Source organism: Lycorma delicatula, chromosome 2, assembly GCF_047948215.1.
Source record: "Lycorma delicatula isolate Av1 chromosome 2, ASM4794821v1, whole genome shotgun sequence".
In the NCBI taxonomy this organism is placed as follows: domain Eukaryota; kingdom Metazoa; phylum Arthropoda; class Insecta; order Hemiptera; family Fulgoridae; genus Lycorma; species Lycorma delicatula.
Genome location: NC_134456.1, coordinates 230264890 through 230283593, shown reverse-complemented (window position 1 = coordinate 230283593; position 18704 = coordinate 230264890). Strand labels below are relative to the sequence as shown.

The window sequence follows — 18704 nt, the reverse complement described above, 5'->3', positions numbered from 1 at the left end:
CGCTTTAATATTGGAGGGACAGGTAGAAGGAAAAGTTGTGTAGGCAGGCAACCTTTGGAAAATGTAAAACAAATTGTTAGGGATGTAAGATTGTAACCGAAATGAAACGACTAGCACTAGATATGGAATCTTGGAGAGCTGCATCAAACCAGTCAAATGACTGAAGACAAAAAAAAAGTTCATATGAACTTTTTCCACTATTTTCACGAGTAGAATAGGTCATGAAAAGTCCGGAAGAACTTCGTGGTATTTTCTGTTTGTACATATATATTTAATTATATAGCGCCGTGCTTTGCTAAAAACAGTGAAATCCACGAATACTTGGGTTTATAGTACGTTAAGGAAGAAATACAACGTTTCAGTTTGAAATATGAACTTCGGCTAAATGACCATGTTAATCACTTAGCAGTAAACCTTCCAGAGAACGGTGAGGATGTGAGAAGACTTAAGCGGCTACATGTTCTGGACCAATAGTGTAATTTACACCCGCTGAGAGTTATGCATTAATTAATCAATCCTTTCTGTTTTCATATTCATTTTTAACTTTTTTGGTTTATTTTTTTCTTCTATGTTTTTCATCAATCTGCCATTATTGTATTTCTTTTTTTTGTTTTTTGTTTTCTATTATACTTCTTTCTTCAAAACTACCTTGTGTACGTTCTACGTACTACCCTCAGAACTTCTATATATGACTAGTATTTAATCTTTGAGACATCTCAATGGAAATTCCATTTTATTGTGAATATATTTGATACAATTTATTTAAGGTTCCAACAAAAATGTAACCGATTGTAAATAAACATTTGAAATAAAATAAAATAATATATATATATAATTCAAGGAGTCTGCGAATCTGTTGTTCTTTCCCGCAAAAACTACTAACCGATTGAGCTGAAATTTTGCATAATCATAACTTTTATAACTGTAAAGAACATAGGACTATTTTCGTAACGAAATATTTCACCGTTTTAAGATGGTGGCCGTATTAATGGGCTGCTGTTATAAACGGATTATGTTCCTTAGCGATATTCAACATTACTACGGGCAAATCGAATTTAAAAACCATTTGTCGTATTTAAAATTAAATTTTCTACAAAAATGGTTTGTTGTGATTTTCGGTTATCGAGAAAAGATGTAAAGTGACGACGGTGTACGGCGCGGCGACACAACCAACACAGCTACTGCCACTGTTACTGTGTGAGCGCGGCAACTGGCTGCACCTGCCTCCGGTTACTTAACTAAAAAAAACATAAAGTAAAAAAAAAAAAACATGAAAGAAAGATAAAAAATTAGAAACGAAGTACGGTCACCTCCTCCTGATGTTTGTTGTGTAAGTTAAGATCCATACAAAACACTGTTTACTTGGAAGGGCTACAACTGCTGTTTTTAAAACGGGGTTGACCATTTTAAAATCCGCATTCTTCAGATCACCCAATGTTTTGAGTCCTATACTGACCAAACTGTTGCTCTGAAGAAATTACAATAAACTGATAGGTTTTATAAATTGAACAGGTTTTAATTGTTATTTATCAGTATTTTTCTCACAAACTTGAGGATAAAGAACGGAGTACATCCTAACTTGAAGGGAACGGCAAACGAAGCGAACACTGGCCGGTTACTATATTATATTTCTACTTTTATTAATTTTTCGTAAGACTGGAGAACCTCTTGATTTACTTTTAGCTAATTTGTTTAATGTGTTATTTAAACGGATTATTTTATCAGCTGCTACTTGAAGGTGTAAAAAAAATTAAATTTTTCAATATTTTTTTACGAACATGTTTTGAGTCCTATACTGACCAAACTGTTGCTCTGAAGAAATTACAATAAACTGATAGGTTTTATAAATTGAACAGGTTTTAATTGTTATTTATCAGTATTTTTCTCACAAACTTGAGGATAAAGAACGGAGTACGGAGTACATCCTAACTTGAAGGGAACGGCAAACGAAGCGAACACTGGCCGGTTACTATATTATATTTCTACTTTTATTAATTTTTCATAAGACTGGAGAACCTCTTGATTTACTTTTAGCTAATTTGTTTAATGTGTTATTTAAACGAATTATTTTATCAGCTGCTACGTGAAGGTGTAAAAAAAATTAAATTTTTCAATATTTTTTTACGAACATGAATTTTGGTTTCAAATTCCCTCTTCTCCTAAGTCGTCTGTTGCAAAAACTATCTTCATGTAAAGTTTAAAAATTTCCTTATTTTCATGAAATTTTATTGAATACTTTATATTTTATTTTTTTTTTGTAAATCCTGTAGCTATTTATATAAATTATATATATTTTAGAATCCTATATCACCCAAAAAAAAAGTTTTTGTTAGTGATTTTGAAGAAAAAAAATGAATTGTACGTTTTGAAAATACGAGTATACCAGTCAATTATCAATTATTGTACGAATAACTAATTACTCGTACATTATTTTGTATTAAAAACGTGTTGTAGTTTCAATACTTTTTTACCAATATATTTTTTAAAATTACAATACAAAAAATAAAAAAATAAAAACAAATTCACGGTAAAAGTATAAATGAATCTTTTTTTATGATAAACACATTATGAAATCAAAAAAATGCTGAGTAATACAAACTCTCGAAAAACAAGGTATATCTCAAAAACAATTGTTTCTCCAAAAATCCGAAAAAAATAATATTTTTAAAATTACAATGATGAAAAATTACAATATATGATGAAAAAAATAAATAAAAGATAAATGGACCATTTCATCTCTAGATTGTAGTTTTCGATTTTCCCGGCAAAAACACTTATTTCATTTATATGTTATTAATTTATATTATTTATTATTTACAAATAATAAATATCATAATTGTATTATTTCCATTTAACTGGTAAAATAGACCAGGCAATCGTAATTAAGCTGTACTTTTATAGTGTTATTTACTCTTGATTTTTTACTCTGATTTGTTACTCTTCATTATAATAATATACAAAAACTATAATGAGAATTATTATTATTTTTATTAATAAATTATTCATTAATTCTGATTTAATATTACTTTTACACGAAGTAAAGGAAGTATTGTAATCCCGAAAAAATTTGGTTTTTATATTTCAACGGAAATATCCATTTTGACTAGTTTCGCCTTGACGTCTGTACGTGCGCATTTATCTTTTATAAAGAGATTAGCCGTAGAAGGTTGAAATTTTGTATTTAGGACTGTTATAACATCTACCTGTGCACCTCCTCTTTTGAAAGCAATCGACTGAACCAAACGTGTCCAAAAAAGCCCAAAATCACCAAAAGATTGGATTTTGAACTTTTTCTTAACTGCAGTAATAAGCCCTAATTGAGAGCTTTTCATGATATAACATAAGTGTTACTTATTTTCATTGGTTGCAAAATTATAGCCAAATAACATTTTAATTAATGAAATATTTGGATCTTACAAGGGGAAGGCACATCGGTACGAATTCGACTTCATTTCCTTTTTTAACTTTTTTTAAAATTTAAATATCTTGATTTATTAATAATTATCAACCTCTAATTTAAAAAAAAAATATGATTAATAATAATTCAATAATAATAATAATAATAAAAAATTATGAAAAAAGTTATTAACGAAATAAAATTTTATGTACTTTTAAAAATGTATATATATAATTTACCAGGCGTACAAGGAAGTCATATGGTGTCCACATCAGATTTGGTGAAATATCATATTAATTAACATTAATTGAAAATTATAATTGAGATTAGTATTAAAATTTTATGTCGTTTTCATTTTAAAATAAATATGCAATTTAATAGGCATACAAGGAAGTCTAATGTAGTGTACTCATGAAATTTTTGATGAAGTTAACGTAAGTTAGTTTGCTATCGAAGAAGAATTAAATAAGGCGTATTCATTTTATATAATGGGAAATATTAAAAACGTGTCAATTAATAAATATTTAATAATGAAATTACATTTTATATAAAGAAAAATGCATAAAAAAGCCGTATTACCGGTTATCACTTTATTGTATTTTTTTTTTCAGTTGAAAAGTCGCGACTTTTCATAAGAAGCTATACCGTTGTTTTATACCCATTTTTCGCTTTATTGAGTTTTTTCATTCTTGTTTGTTGGCGAAGGTTCACTTGATTCCCAGAGGGTAATCTTGATTATTACTAATATATTTAAAAAATATATTTTTATTTTTAGTATTAAAAAAAAAAATTTTATTCATAGTATTAAAAAAAAGGAAAATAAAATTTGATTTTTTTTTTTTTTATAAATAAAAAGACAAATTTAAAGAACGTAAAAAGGGGATTGAGCAGAGAGAAATATAATTATGACCAATAACACGTTTACAAAATCCAGATATTCTGATAAAATATTTGGCGTTGTAAATGCAATAATTCTTAAATGTTTCCAAAATTATCATTTAAAGTTTAATCTACTTTATATTAAAAACAAGAGATGTTTAATAAAGATAAAGACTCATATATTTAGCCTATATATATATATATATATATATATATAATTTAAATAAATACAGAACAGAAAAACAGATAAATAGATGAGACATTAAATCAAAATGATTTGTATGTGGCCTATGCGTTCCTTTTTAAATGCTTTAGAATAGTACGTAGTCTAATACCAATTATAATGAGGTTGGCAAATACATTCTGGTTAATTACGAAATGCTTATCACGCAAGCTAAAACACATATATTATTTACACATAAATACGAGTAGATGTATGAACATTCTCAAATTATAAGATGCAATGTACATTAAATCTACAACTAGAAATTACAAACGAAAGAAAGGAATTCATATTATATTTCTTTTTTATATATATTTTAAGATTAATTTTGAGGTAAATCAAATTAAACTAATATGATATTTAATAAAATATTAAGAATAAAACTACTTAAATATGAATATTAAAATTCAATAATCTTGATTAATCATCGATCTAATTTAGCCACGACTTAAATCCTGCTTTTAATTAAGTAGAATCGATTTTTTTTTAAGAATTTGTTATTATCGTCCAACAAAACGGAAAAACTCAAGGTCAAAAAAATGTGATGTGGACACCACATGATTTCCTTGTACACCTATTAAATTACATATACACGTGTTTTGCTGCACTTATTTCATTTGAATGTCAGGTAAAATTCTCCAATTCTTTAATAAAGTGGATAATTACACAATTGCTGATACTAGAGAACGTGTACACGAAGAATTATGTCAAACCAAAGAGCTATTAAATGATCGGCAAAAAAAAACAAATAAACGAAATGATGATCAATTCCCACTTAGGGAGAATATTTTTCTACAATATCAGAGGAGAAATGAAGTAAAAGGTAAGAATATTTTGCAATTTATTAAAGATCGGCATGTATGCCTTAGTGTATATGTTATTCTTGTGAGTGTCTATTTTTCAGTCGATCTGCAGTTAACTTTAATGTAGATAAAATTAAACAGAAATTAAACTAAAAAATCCAAAAATGGTACGTTTCTAAATTATAATTTTCTATTAATATTAAACAATCAGATGTTTTACCAAATCTTTTTACATATACACATATGTAATAATGCTTATTAAATTACATATACACATTTTTAAAAGTACATAATATTCTACTTCACTATATCTTCCGAATTTTTTCATATTTTTTTTTTTTATTGTTATTATTGAATTAGTTATTGTAAACGTTTTTTTACAATCACGGGTTAATAGCTACTAATAAATAAATATATTTAAATTAAAAGAAAATGTTAAAAAAAAAAGGAGATGAAGTCTGATTCGAACCGATGTGCATTCCCTTGTAAGATCCAAATATTTCACTAATTAAAATTTTATTTGGATATAACTCTGGAACGAATGAAAATAAGTACCGCTTATAATATATCGTTGACAAGCTTTTAATGAGGGCTTATTACAGTAGTTAAGAAAAAGTAAAAAATCCAAACTTTTTTTTGAATTTTGGGGTTTTTTGTCGACTTTTGATTCAGTCGATTGCAATCAAAAAGGGGAGGTGCACAACTAGATGTTAACAAATGCTTAACAGATCTAATTATTATTTTCTTATGTAGCAAATACTTCGCATATAGACGCGTACAGAAAAAATGAAGCTAAAAAAATATTTTCGTTAATGGACGTCAATTACTAAGTATATATAACGAAATGCGATGCTAAATTAAACGGTCAGTTTAGTTTTTAAGGAGAATCTAAAAGCTAAATTATCAGTTCATACTCTTTAAGGATTATGTTGTTTCTCAGTTTATTCAACCTACCGTAACCTTGGTTTTATCATTTTTCATTTTTATTTCGGTTCATAATTAAACCTCTCATTTTTTATTGTTTAATTCATATGCCACGTAACCACTTAACCCTTAACTTTTTAATCATTTTATTTTATTCTTATCATTTTTACGTCTATCCACTTTCATTACTACCTGGTAATGAAAGAATCTCATATTAGCAGTCTGGATGTCTTTGATTTTCTTTTTTTGTAAACACTATCCACAATTTATTATCATATTATAGGTTGTGCTACCATCTTATAATATTTCAGAAAAACGTTTTATAAAATTATATTCAACCACGCATTATTTTTAAAACTTCTGATAATTTTTACGGCGATTTTAGATCTCAAAAGTCAGCTTAAACGAAATATCACATCCCAAATAAATAAATGTTGCGTTAATTTAAAATTAATAAATTAACTTTTAATCCATTACTTTTTTAATATATAAAGGATTATCCAATAAAAAAATAAAAAAAAACCTAAAAACAACACTATTTCTAATTCAACCTAACATAAAAATGTAGTTAGAAATTTAATTTAATCTATATTTTTAAAATAATTTATAATAAAAAAAAACTTCTTTCATCATTATTTTGTTTTAAATTCTATTTTCTTTTTTTTAAATTAAATTTCTTGAATTCAAATGAAACGTAATTGACAGCTGATATAAAGTAATGAATAAATTAAATAAATAATTTTGATGTTCACATACAAATAAATTCATAAACTGTATTTTATTTTAAATTTATAAATATATATAAAACTCTACTATCAGGACGACATTTTTATGTTAATTTATTCAGTTTAACTTAAATTTTTACTTTACAAAAATACATTCAAATCTTTTTTTTTTTCCCCGATTGATTTAATACCTTTTCAAGAGTAAAGAGTTTTTATTTTATTAAAGATCTCTTTCCTTCTTTTATTAATTTATATAAATACAAAATAAAAAATAAAAAAAGTCTCAGATAACTAAAAAAAAAAACAAAAATTATAAATGAGCTATTGTTTTAAATATGTACACTACAATACTTAGTTGCCAATACTGATAATAATAATAGTATCAGCAACTGGAATGCAACCATCGGAACGATTGAGAATGTTGACCGGCGAGAAATGTTCAAACAAGATTCACTCACAATACCTTTAATAAATTCCTATTATAAAATATATTCAACAAATATAAACAGAAACACACTCACCTAAACGTAAAATCAAAAGAATATTATACATTTTTAGATTTTATAAGTAATTTTATACGGAATAATAATTCATAATATTTTTGAAACGATGTCTGATATTTCTTTTAGTTAACTTACATAAGAAAGCCAACTTGCTTTCTCATGCATTTCTCACTATATTATTATAAATAATATAGTGGTGACTGATATTGATATCTTATTATCTATTACTATTATTATTTATAATTATACCAAAATGTGCATGAAAATCTTACCTAAAGTTATATTATTAGAATTAAAACAATAATTCTATAATTTTTTTGTACAAATAAATTGCTCAAAAAAAATTATAATCCTACCCAATTAAAAGGCATTTGTATGTGTGTCTGCCTGTGTGCGCGTCTCCCTTAGCTGAGAAATGCTTACATGATCGAACATATTGTCCATCAAAATAAATTATATCATGCTAACAACATTATCCACCGGGTTGGTCTAGTGGTGAACGTGTCTTCGGAAATCAACTGATTTCGAAGTCAAGAGTTCAACGTTCAAATCCTAGTTAAGCCAGTTAATTTTATACGGATTTGAATACCAAATCGTGAATACCGGTGTTCTTTCGTGGTTGGGTTTCAATTGACCACACATCTCAGAAATGGCTGACTTGAGACTGTACCAGACTACACTCATACATATCACTCTCATTCATCCTATGAAGTAATACCTAACGGTGATTCCCGGAGGGGAAACAGAGAAAAAAATGTTAATAATATTACCTAAGACGTTAACAATCAGATAGTTTACGTTACGTTTTATTTTGTACTTAGTTGCAAATAGGTCAATTTCCTCTCGAACACAAGGTACTCGTGAATTTCGTTTTTCGATAAAAACCATGCTTCTTTGTAATACATCTCGCAAATTTATTCTGAAATTGCTAAATAATCCCTCTATTGCTAGTACTTCTCAGACCATAGCGACAAATGAACAACTCTATTCAGAAAAATCCAGAAAACAGAAACCAATTCCATTTAAAATAACTCTGAATTTCAGGACATACCTTTATTGAACGCGGTAATAGTATATTACTGATCGACGATTTTAAATAAAATAAGCTTAGAGATATGGTACAAAAAAAATAATTTTTCTTTAAAAATATAAATAGTCATTCATTAAAAACATAAAAGCTTTCTAAAGAAAGGTGATATGAAATTTGAAAAGTCCAATGGTAATTATTTGAAAGTTAAGTATGACATAAATTTGGGTAATTACTTATTTAACGTTTTTACAATTTTAATTAAACGTTCATCACTGTTTATTGGTGAGAGTATGTTGAAAATTACTAAAGAGTAATATACTTAGATTCTTCCTCTGCTGATTTAAAGAAGTATGTGTGCATATATGCTCCTGGAATTAATTAATTTAATTAATTTGTTGTTTTATCCGTCCAGGGACTAGTGTTGAGGCAACCCGTTCCGGTTTTTATTCTGACTGATACATACGTAAATTATCTCAGGTATATAAGGTATCACACAAACTAGCATTCGCTGAGGGTATGTCTTTTATTTACAGACAAACATATTCATAAACTGCAAAACTGGATTTACGCTTAAAAATGATATTCTGAATAGAGTGAAGGTGCCACGTGTAGAAATGAATGTCACAACAATTTGGTTATCTTGGTATTTAGATGTGGAATCATATATTCAAAAAAGAAGAATATACTCAGAATATATGTGAAATATACTCAAAAAAAGAAGAAAACTGGAAACTATTCTATTCTTATTTTATCTGGTAAATATGGTATATTTGACATATTATGTATACTATGAGTTTATAAATAAGGCCAAAATTAAAAATTTTTATTTTTTACTACAGAAAAATCCCTTGTAAGATCCAAATGTCACATTAATTAAAGTTTTTGTTGGCTATAACTCTGGAACCAGTTAAAATAAGTACCACTTATATATCGTTGAAAAGCTTTCAATGAGGGCTTATTACTTCAGTTAAGAAAACGTCCAAAAAACAGTTTTTTTCGATTTTGGGCTTTTTTGGACACTTTTGGTCTAGTCGATTGCAATCAAAAGGGGAGGTGGATAACTAGATATTTCAACAATCCTATATCTAAAATTTCTACATCCTACGGCTCATCGTTTTTGAGTTATGTGAGATACGTACATATGTACGTATAGACGTCACGCGAAAACAAGTCAAAATGGATTCAGGGTTGGTCAATATGTATATTTCCGTTGAAATCTGAAAACCGAAATTTTTATCATCATAATACTTCCTTTAAAAGGAAGTAAAAAAAAAAATGAAAATTTTATAAAAGTTTTTTTTGTTGATAGAATTATTACGTACCTAGTTTAAATCTCATCATTTCTAACAGAACTCCCAACATATTACACCCCTACATCGATTAATCGTAAATAAATTAAAAATGTTTAATGTATATTAGAGAACTAAATAAATAAAACTTGGCAATTTTATAAAAAACTTGGCAATAAAACATTTCAGCATGACTCTCATATCATCTACTATTGAAAACATATCACTTTTACTTGTATGTAGTTTTAAAATTTAAAAAATGGAAATAAATTCTTACATAATTTTCATATCATAAACAGTTATAGAATATTTTATTTTAACGGTTTTTCTTAATTAATGCATTTTTATTGTCTACCTAAAAAAAGGAAAGACTTTAGGTAGGCTAATATGATGTTAAAAAATAAAAAGAAGTTTTTTTTTTATAATTCATTGCATAAATAATAATTATTCCTACCATATGAACTTATTTAACTTTGATAGGTTTATTACATCTCAGATAAAACTACATCAGCGAAACTATGAAATTATTAGTTCAGATATCTCTCACTTTCTATACTGATCTCTCTTTTTCTGTTTAGCCTCCGGAACCACCGTTAGGTTTTACTTCAGAGGATGATATGTATGAATGTAAATGAAGTCTAGTCTTGTACAGTGTCAGATCTTCTAGTCCTGAGATATACGGTTAACTGAAACCCAACCACCAAAGAACACCGATATCCACGATCTAGTATTAAAATCCGTAAAAATATAACTACGTTTCTTAGGATTTAAACCTGTAGGGTTTTTAGAACGCTCGACTTCAAAATCAGCTGATTTACAATGACGAGTTCACCACTCTAGATCAACCCGATTGGTTAAGCTTTGATTAGGTTTCCCTTAACCAACAAATGTTGTTTTTTTTACATTATTCAACACTGTTAAAAATATTTAATGTAAATTATTTCGAAACTATTGTTTATTTTTCAAGGAATATTTTCTATTTACTTTATATTTATTTTCTTATATACACACTAATTTCCTCAATAACTATTGATAATTATTATCTAACATTTGGAATGGCCTTTTAAACAACATTTTACCTTTTTCTAATACATATATAAACTCTAAAATTTATTATAATTTTTCTAATTTGGAATATATATATATATATATATATACCCTATACAAGGGAGCTGGGCCCTTTGGCCGCTTCGCGACCAGCATTTCAGCATTTTCTTACCGTTTTATAACATAGGGAGATGATCATTCATACCTTGAATTAGCGTTGAGGAAACATTTTGGGTGAAGTTTCATTAAGTGTGACTTGATTCCCCAAGTGTTTTAAGCCATTGCCCGTCCCAGTAGATAAATTAGATCTCAAGTTATTGCAATTTTCGTGTTTCAGCATGTTTCTTTCCATTTTATAATGTAGGGATAGCATATATATATATATATATATATATATATATATGTTAAGATTTTTGTAACAAATAATTTTATTATATTATTGTTGTGTTTGATAGTTAATCATGTTACATACAAATCTTTTCTTGCAATTTTAAACTTATTTTAAGGTTACAAATTAATATACAGAATTATTTTCTGAAATCTTTAAAATATAAATAGAATTTTAAATAATTTATAACATAAATTGTTTAATTTCGTTAGTAGTAAAATAACTGTTCAGCCAGGCATCGCTTCGCTCTGCTCTTTGTGATGTAAAAGGAAATTCAGGTTTTGAAAACTGATTTACCTATAGTAATCGTGTAAAAATATATAACTTTAACTTTAGTTATAAAATTCACTAAAATAATTGTAACTGTTTTCCACATAACCCATCAGGTACAGTCAAATGTGCGTTTTTTTATAGTCTTGACTGGGTATTACTAAAAATTACTTAATTAAAAAAATTTTACTATTTGTTTTTCCGGTACTTTAATTATTAATTTTGATTTCTTATTTATATTTCTTTTTTTTTTTCTTTAGTCATTTCACTGGTTTGATGCAACTCTCCAAGATTCCCTATCTACTGCTAGTCGTTTCATTTCAGTATACCCTCTACATCCTACATCCCCAACAATTTGTTTTACATATTCCAAACGTGGCCTGCCTACACAATTTTTTCCTTCTACCTGTCCTTCCAATATTAAAGTGACTATTCCAGGATGCCTTAGTATGTGGCCTATAAGTCTTTCTGTTCTTTTAACTATATTTTTCCAAACGCTTCTTTCTTCATCTATTTGCCGCAATACCTCTTCATTTGTCACTTTATCCACCCATCAGATTTTTAACATTCTCACCACATTTTAGCAGGACATTTCAAAAGCTTCTAATCTTTTCTTCTCAGATACTCCGATCGTCCAAGTTTCACTTCCATATAAAGCGACAATCCAAACATACACTTTCAAAAATCTTTTCCTGACGTTTAAATTAATTTTTGATGTAAACAAATTATATTTCTTACTGAAGGCTCGTTTCGCTTGTGCTATTCGGCATTTTATATCGCTCCTGCTTCGTCCATCTTCAGTAATTCTACTTCCCAAATAACAAAATTCTTCTACCTCCATAATATTTTCTCCTCCTATTTTCACATTCAGTGGTCCATCTTTGTTATTTCTACTACATTATGTTATTTGTTATTTCTACATAATGTTAAAATTATATTTCATAATTTTAACATTAACGCTTGTACTGTTATCAAATACGCTGTTAAAATTTTTAAAATTGGTCGTACCGTTCCGGAGATACAACTGAATTTCGGAAAAAGAGAATGGCCGGATAACCAGATATCCGGATCATCGATAGTATGTCTTTTGTATACAAACTTTAGCCCTTGTATTGCTAGCAAATACGCTGTTATTATTATAACAGCGTAATATATGTGTATATTTTGCATATATATTGATATATATGCGCGATATATAGTAATGTAAGTATACACCTGACTACTACGAGATATGTACTAACAAATCGGGATTTTCCACTAGTGTTAAATTACTACCAGCCGGCCTCCGTGGCGCAAATGTTAAAGTCTCGGTCTTTTATCTGGAGGTCCCGGGTTCGAATCCCGGTCAGACATGGCTTATTCTACAGATCATTCATCTCATCCTTTGAATCATTACATAGCGGTGGTTCCGGAAGTTAAACACACAAAAAAAAAATATTACTAAATTTGTAAAACAGATCTCGGAATATGTTTTAGCAAAGGCTACGTAACACTCAAAGCGTAAAGACATGTATTGAAGAAAAATGTTTTATTACTTTTAAACATTACTCAATTATAATATTAAAATCCTTATGTATAAATAAAAAACGATCATTAAAGATTTTTATTTGAAAATCAACATAACTGAAAGAATTATAAAACAAACGTAAAAAATTATGTTAGAATTATTAATATAGAGATCTAGTTAGAAACAAAAAAATAATTTATGTTACGATATGATACAACAATAAACTAAAAAGTTATTAAATCTCCGGCAGCTGTTAACGCTTGTTCATAGATGACATATTGTGTAGTTTGTTATATTGGCTACAACGTAGGCCAAACAGTTAAACCGTGGAACATTTTAATTTCAATGCATGAAGGACATCATATTAAAAATAAAAATATAATTTAAAATAAAATTAAATTTTTTTTAACAAATATCAAAGTAAAAAAAAAAACTTTGTTTCAGAAATTAAACCATGGTCAATCGAATTTTCTACGGAATATATTTTTAATATAATTTAAATAAATCTGATTTAAAATCATATTTAAAATTTTTTAATCGTTTATTTTTTTCCTCGATCCATAAACATTAAAAAACGGAAAACTCAGAAATATAAATTTATAACATTTTAATTCGTCACTTTGGATATTTATTTATCCTGATTAATTTATTATAGAAGGACTTAAAACTTACTGATTTTTTTTCCATGTAAAAAGCTTTCAATGTATCATAATTTACATATTATTTAATTACAACATTATGAAACGAAAAAAATAAAGGTAGCCGAATTGTTACTATAAAAATCTGTTACGTTCACATATAAAACCTCGTTAACACGCTACAAATCAATTATTCTTTATATTATATACTTTTGAGTTTTACATTTCTTTTTATAATAAACATGAAAGTTATATATTAAAAAAATTTAAATATTTTAGTGATTTTTATATACTTACAGTAATTTTATTAGTTAGAATATATATAAAAAAAAAAAAAAAAAACAAGAAATAATTTTGTAGAATTGTATAAACTATATATGTTGAGGGAAAAAGTTACGTACATAAAAACCAACTCACGCAAACACGCAAGTAGAGATGTAATAAACTAATAATACAAAGGGTAGAAGTGAAAGAAAGAAAGAGTAATAAATAAGATATAACGGTCAATTAAAGATGACCAATCTCTTTTCTACCTCCTCCCCTTCACCAACTTTACGATATTCTAAACCATTTCTGTTATTAATTTGAAGATGTCATCTCCTTTTATTCAAACAATGACTTAAGATGGCCACACAAGATGTGCGCTCTAAAAATCCTTCCGCCATAAATGAAACCGCTTTTTATATATATACGTATATGTTGGTTTCAAAGAATTCTGCAATGATAAAAAAATATCATTCTTACTCCTTATGATTAATTGCATGTGATTTAAGAATTATGTACATTGTTTGGAATTTAGTTAATCCAAACTGCTTATACATCTCATTCTGAGTTTTAATCAATAACAACAAAAAAATGACAGAAAAATAATCTGCTCAAGAAATCAAATACCAGTTATGTGTTGTTAAAATGTTCAAATTATTTAAAAGAATTTAATACATTTTATATATAAAAAATTAATTTTTTAATAAAAATAATAACCACAAAATTGTCAATAGTTATAATTTTTATATTAAAAAAATTTCATAACATATAATTTCATGTTTAAAAGGAATTTTTGCAAAAAAATTATTATGTTACCCATTAACTCACATATATTTCGATAATAATTTGATTAATTAATTAAAACTAATGTTAATAATAGTGTGTTTAAACTATATAATGAATTTACGAAACAAATATAAAACTACCACAGATTAACAAATTTCTTCGAAGATTTCCTCGTTTGTTTTTTAACTTTTTTTTATAATATCCAGGACCACGGTTAGGTATTGCTTCAGAGGATGAGATGAATGATTTGTAACGTGTCTGAAAATGCTATGTCCAACCGGGATTCAAACCCGGGATCTCCGGATGAAAGGGTCAAAATATACTAGATATATATACTAAAATATAATAACTATAAAAGTCACCTTATGCTAGATGAAATGAACTAAAGAAAACATCTGGTTATATAAATAAACTTTGATTTTACATATCTTAAAACAAGATATAAATATTAATAATTAAAAAAAAAATGCGATTGCCAAAAAAAAACATTGCTGAGAAACATTCCGGTTTGATATAGGTCAATTAATAATAGAGGATAATTATTGAGCGTGCGGGTAACAATTTTGTATATTATATAAGCTTTTTTTCAATTTATTTAAACATATTTATATAGCCTATGACACTTCCGTTAACCTAAGATTTCATCGCTGAATGAAACATTTAAATCGGTTTAGCCATTGAGTTGCTACGGTGGAACAAACAGCGTACATACTTACACCCTAAATACAAATATATTACACTCCTTTCTGGGCAGTCGTGTAAAAAGAAGACATTATTTTGGGTATATAGAAGTTATGACACCATTTAATTTGAGTCTTAAAAGCTCCTAACATATGAAAACATAATTCTATCTCAGATGTAGGTTAGATATAGGATAATATTTCATTAAAAGTAATACTTTTTCATTAATTTTTCTCTAAATTTTAACTTTTTAAAGTCGGCATTAAATTAAAAAAAAAAACCTAATTACGTAACTATTAAAATCTATCAAGTTGAATCTTAATTATTAAACCTTAAATTACCACCAAATTAAAAAGTCATCATTTTAAAAAAAAAGTAAAAAAAGCTTTGATTTTGAATTATATTTTTCCTAATATTTAATTTTATTAAATTATTTACTTTCCTTTTAAATTTGAATACGCATATATAAAGAGCTACTCGAATGAAAAAAATTCGTTCACAAAATATTAGAAAAATGTGTACATTGATAAAAAGTAAAAAAAATCTGATGTGGACACCACATTACTTCCTTGTACGACTATTAAATTACATGTATACACTTTTTTAAAATGAAAATAAAATAATATTTTATTTCATTAATAACTTCTGATTTTTTTTCAGAGGTTAATAATAATTATTAATAAATTAATATATTTAAATTAAAAAAAAGGAGATGAAGTCTCATTCGAACAGATGTGCCCTTGTAAGATCCAAATATTTCATTAATTAAAATGTTATTTGCCTATAACTCTGAAACCAATGAAGATAAATAGCACTTGAGATATATCGTTGAAAAGCTCGCAATGAGGAATTATTACTGCAGTAAAGAAAAGTTCAAAATCCAAAATTTTCGGATTTTGAACTTTTTTGATACATTTGTTCCAGTCAATTGCTACAAAAAAAAGAGGTGCACAACTAGATGTTACAACAGTTCTAAATCCAAAATTTCAACATCCTACGACTAATCGTTTTTGTTATGCGAGATACATACGTATATACGTACGTACAGACGTCACGCTGAAAGTAGTCAAAATGGATTCAGGGATGGTCAAAATGGATATTTCCGTAGAAATCTGAAAACCGATACTTTTCGCTATGACAATACTTCCTTTTCTTTGTATAGAGAAGTAAAAATGGAAAGAATCACAAAGAAAAAGATATTACTACTAAGCGTGAGAAAGCTCTCAGTACTGCAGAATGCATTATACATTTTTTTTTTGTAATTTAAATACTCCAAATAATACTCTTAGACCACCTGGCTGGTCTAGTAGTTAACTCATCATTATCAGTTGTTTATCAACTGATTTTCGAAGTCGACAGTTATTATTCCTAGTAAAAGTTAGTTACTTTTATGGGGCTTTGAATTCTACAGAGTGGATACCGGTGTACTTTGGTGGTTGGGGTTCAATTAACCACACGTCTCAGGAAAGATCGGCTGTACAAGACTACACTTCATTTACATGTCATTCATATCATTCTCATCTCACTGGGACGTGGGGGAAGTTGCTTACTGTTCACTAGTTCAACAGATTGCAATGTACACATTAGTAAAATAAATAAATAAATATTCTTGAATTTTCAAGCGAAAATACTTTTTATAGTAGATTGGCACAAAATTATAATTTTATTGTACCAATAAAAATAAAAAAAGTAGCAAAATAGCTTTTGATTATACCAAAATTTCTTATTTTAATAAGCAATAATTAACAAAAATATATTTTGAAATTATCTAATTAGATAATTATGTTATTTTTCGATTTAAAAATAATTTCCTACAAATTTGTTTTGAAGATTAAAAAAAATATGTATCTAAATCTTCTGCTAAGAGAACGATAATTCAATTTAAAGATTTTTTACTTCCTTGTACGAAGCAAAGGAAGTATTATGATCACGAAAAATTTCGGTTTTCAGATTTCACGGAAATATTAATTTTGACCATGCCTGACTCCATTTTGACTAGTCTCGGCGTGACGTTTGTACCTACGTATGTACGAATGTATCTCACACAGCTCAAAAACAATTAGCCGTAGGATGTTGAAATTGTGGATTTAGTACTGTTGTAACATCTAGTTGTGCACCTGTCCTTTTAATTGCAAACGAATGGACCAAAAGTGTCCAAAAAAGCCCAAAATCCCAAAAAATATATTTTATTATAATAAGCCCTCATTGAGAGCTTTTCAAAGGTGAATAGGTGATACTTATTTTAATTGATTCCAGAGTTATAGCCAAATAAAAGTTATATTAATGAATTTGGATCTTACAAGGGGAAGGTACATCGGTTCCAATCCGACTTCATCTCCTTTTTTTAACTTGTTTTTTTTTTTTAATTTAAATATATTGATTTGTTATTAATTATTAACCTCTGATTGTAAAAAAAAAAATACAATAAATAATAATTAAATAATAAAAAAAAAAATATGAAAAAATTGATGTTATTAATGAAATAAAATTTTATGTATTTTCCATTTTAAAAAAATCTGTACATGTAATTTAATAGGTGTAAAAGAAAGTCCAGTGGTGTCCACATCAGATTTTTTTAGTTATATTATCCTTAAGAAATTTACTAGGATCATTCATGACAGAACTAAAAAATAATTAGTGTATTCAACGAAAAAAAAAGAATTAAAAATATTTTTAAAACCCATGCTTGTCGCATAGAGATTTTTAGTTTTTGAAATCCGTTATAAAAAATATTAATTTAAGTTATTTCATTGAAATAATTTAATCATGGAGTATCTATTTACTGTTACTGAACCAAAGTAAGATTAGATTTCGTATAATTTATTTTTCCATATATCCTGTAGTTTATTTAGACCGATTCAAATGAATTTACTAGAAAAAGTATTTTACATTTAAACAAATAAATCAGAATTATTTATTTTTTGTAGTATTTTTGTAACAAAAAATAAACTCATTTAATATTTTAATAACTTGTGTTTTGTTTATTTATTTTACTTACAAAAAACAAAAAAAAAAACAAATCATTTAATTAAATATTTTTGTATTTATTTTAGAATCTAGTAATGAAAGAAAGAAAGAGAGAGAGAAAATGAGAGAGGGAGACACTATTTTAGGGACACTTGTCCCATACTCTACAGAAGCACACACCACTATTAACTATAGACTATGGCGTATTACTAATACTATAACTGCTCCAGTATCTGAGCCGAGCCACTAGAAGAAGAAATCATAAATCAAGGAAATGTTTATGTTTAACGCTTCTTTAAAATTAAGGAATTTGTAGATGTAAGGTCAATGACTTATTTTTTTTTTAAAAACCTTTTTAATTTTGTTATAATTATTACTATTAT

At 27.0% G+C, this 18704-nt stretch overlaps 1 protein-coding gene across 1 annotated transcript in view; it reads right to left on the bottom strand.

Annotated features, from left to right (window-relative positions):
* LOC142319721 (homeotic protein spalt-major-like) overlaps positions 1-18704 on the bottom strand; it is a 504375-nt gene that overhangs the window by 442020 nt on the left and 43651 nt on the right. The window lies entirely within an intron of this gene.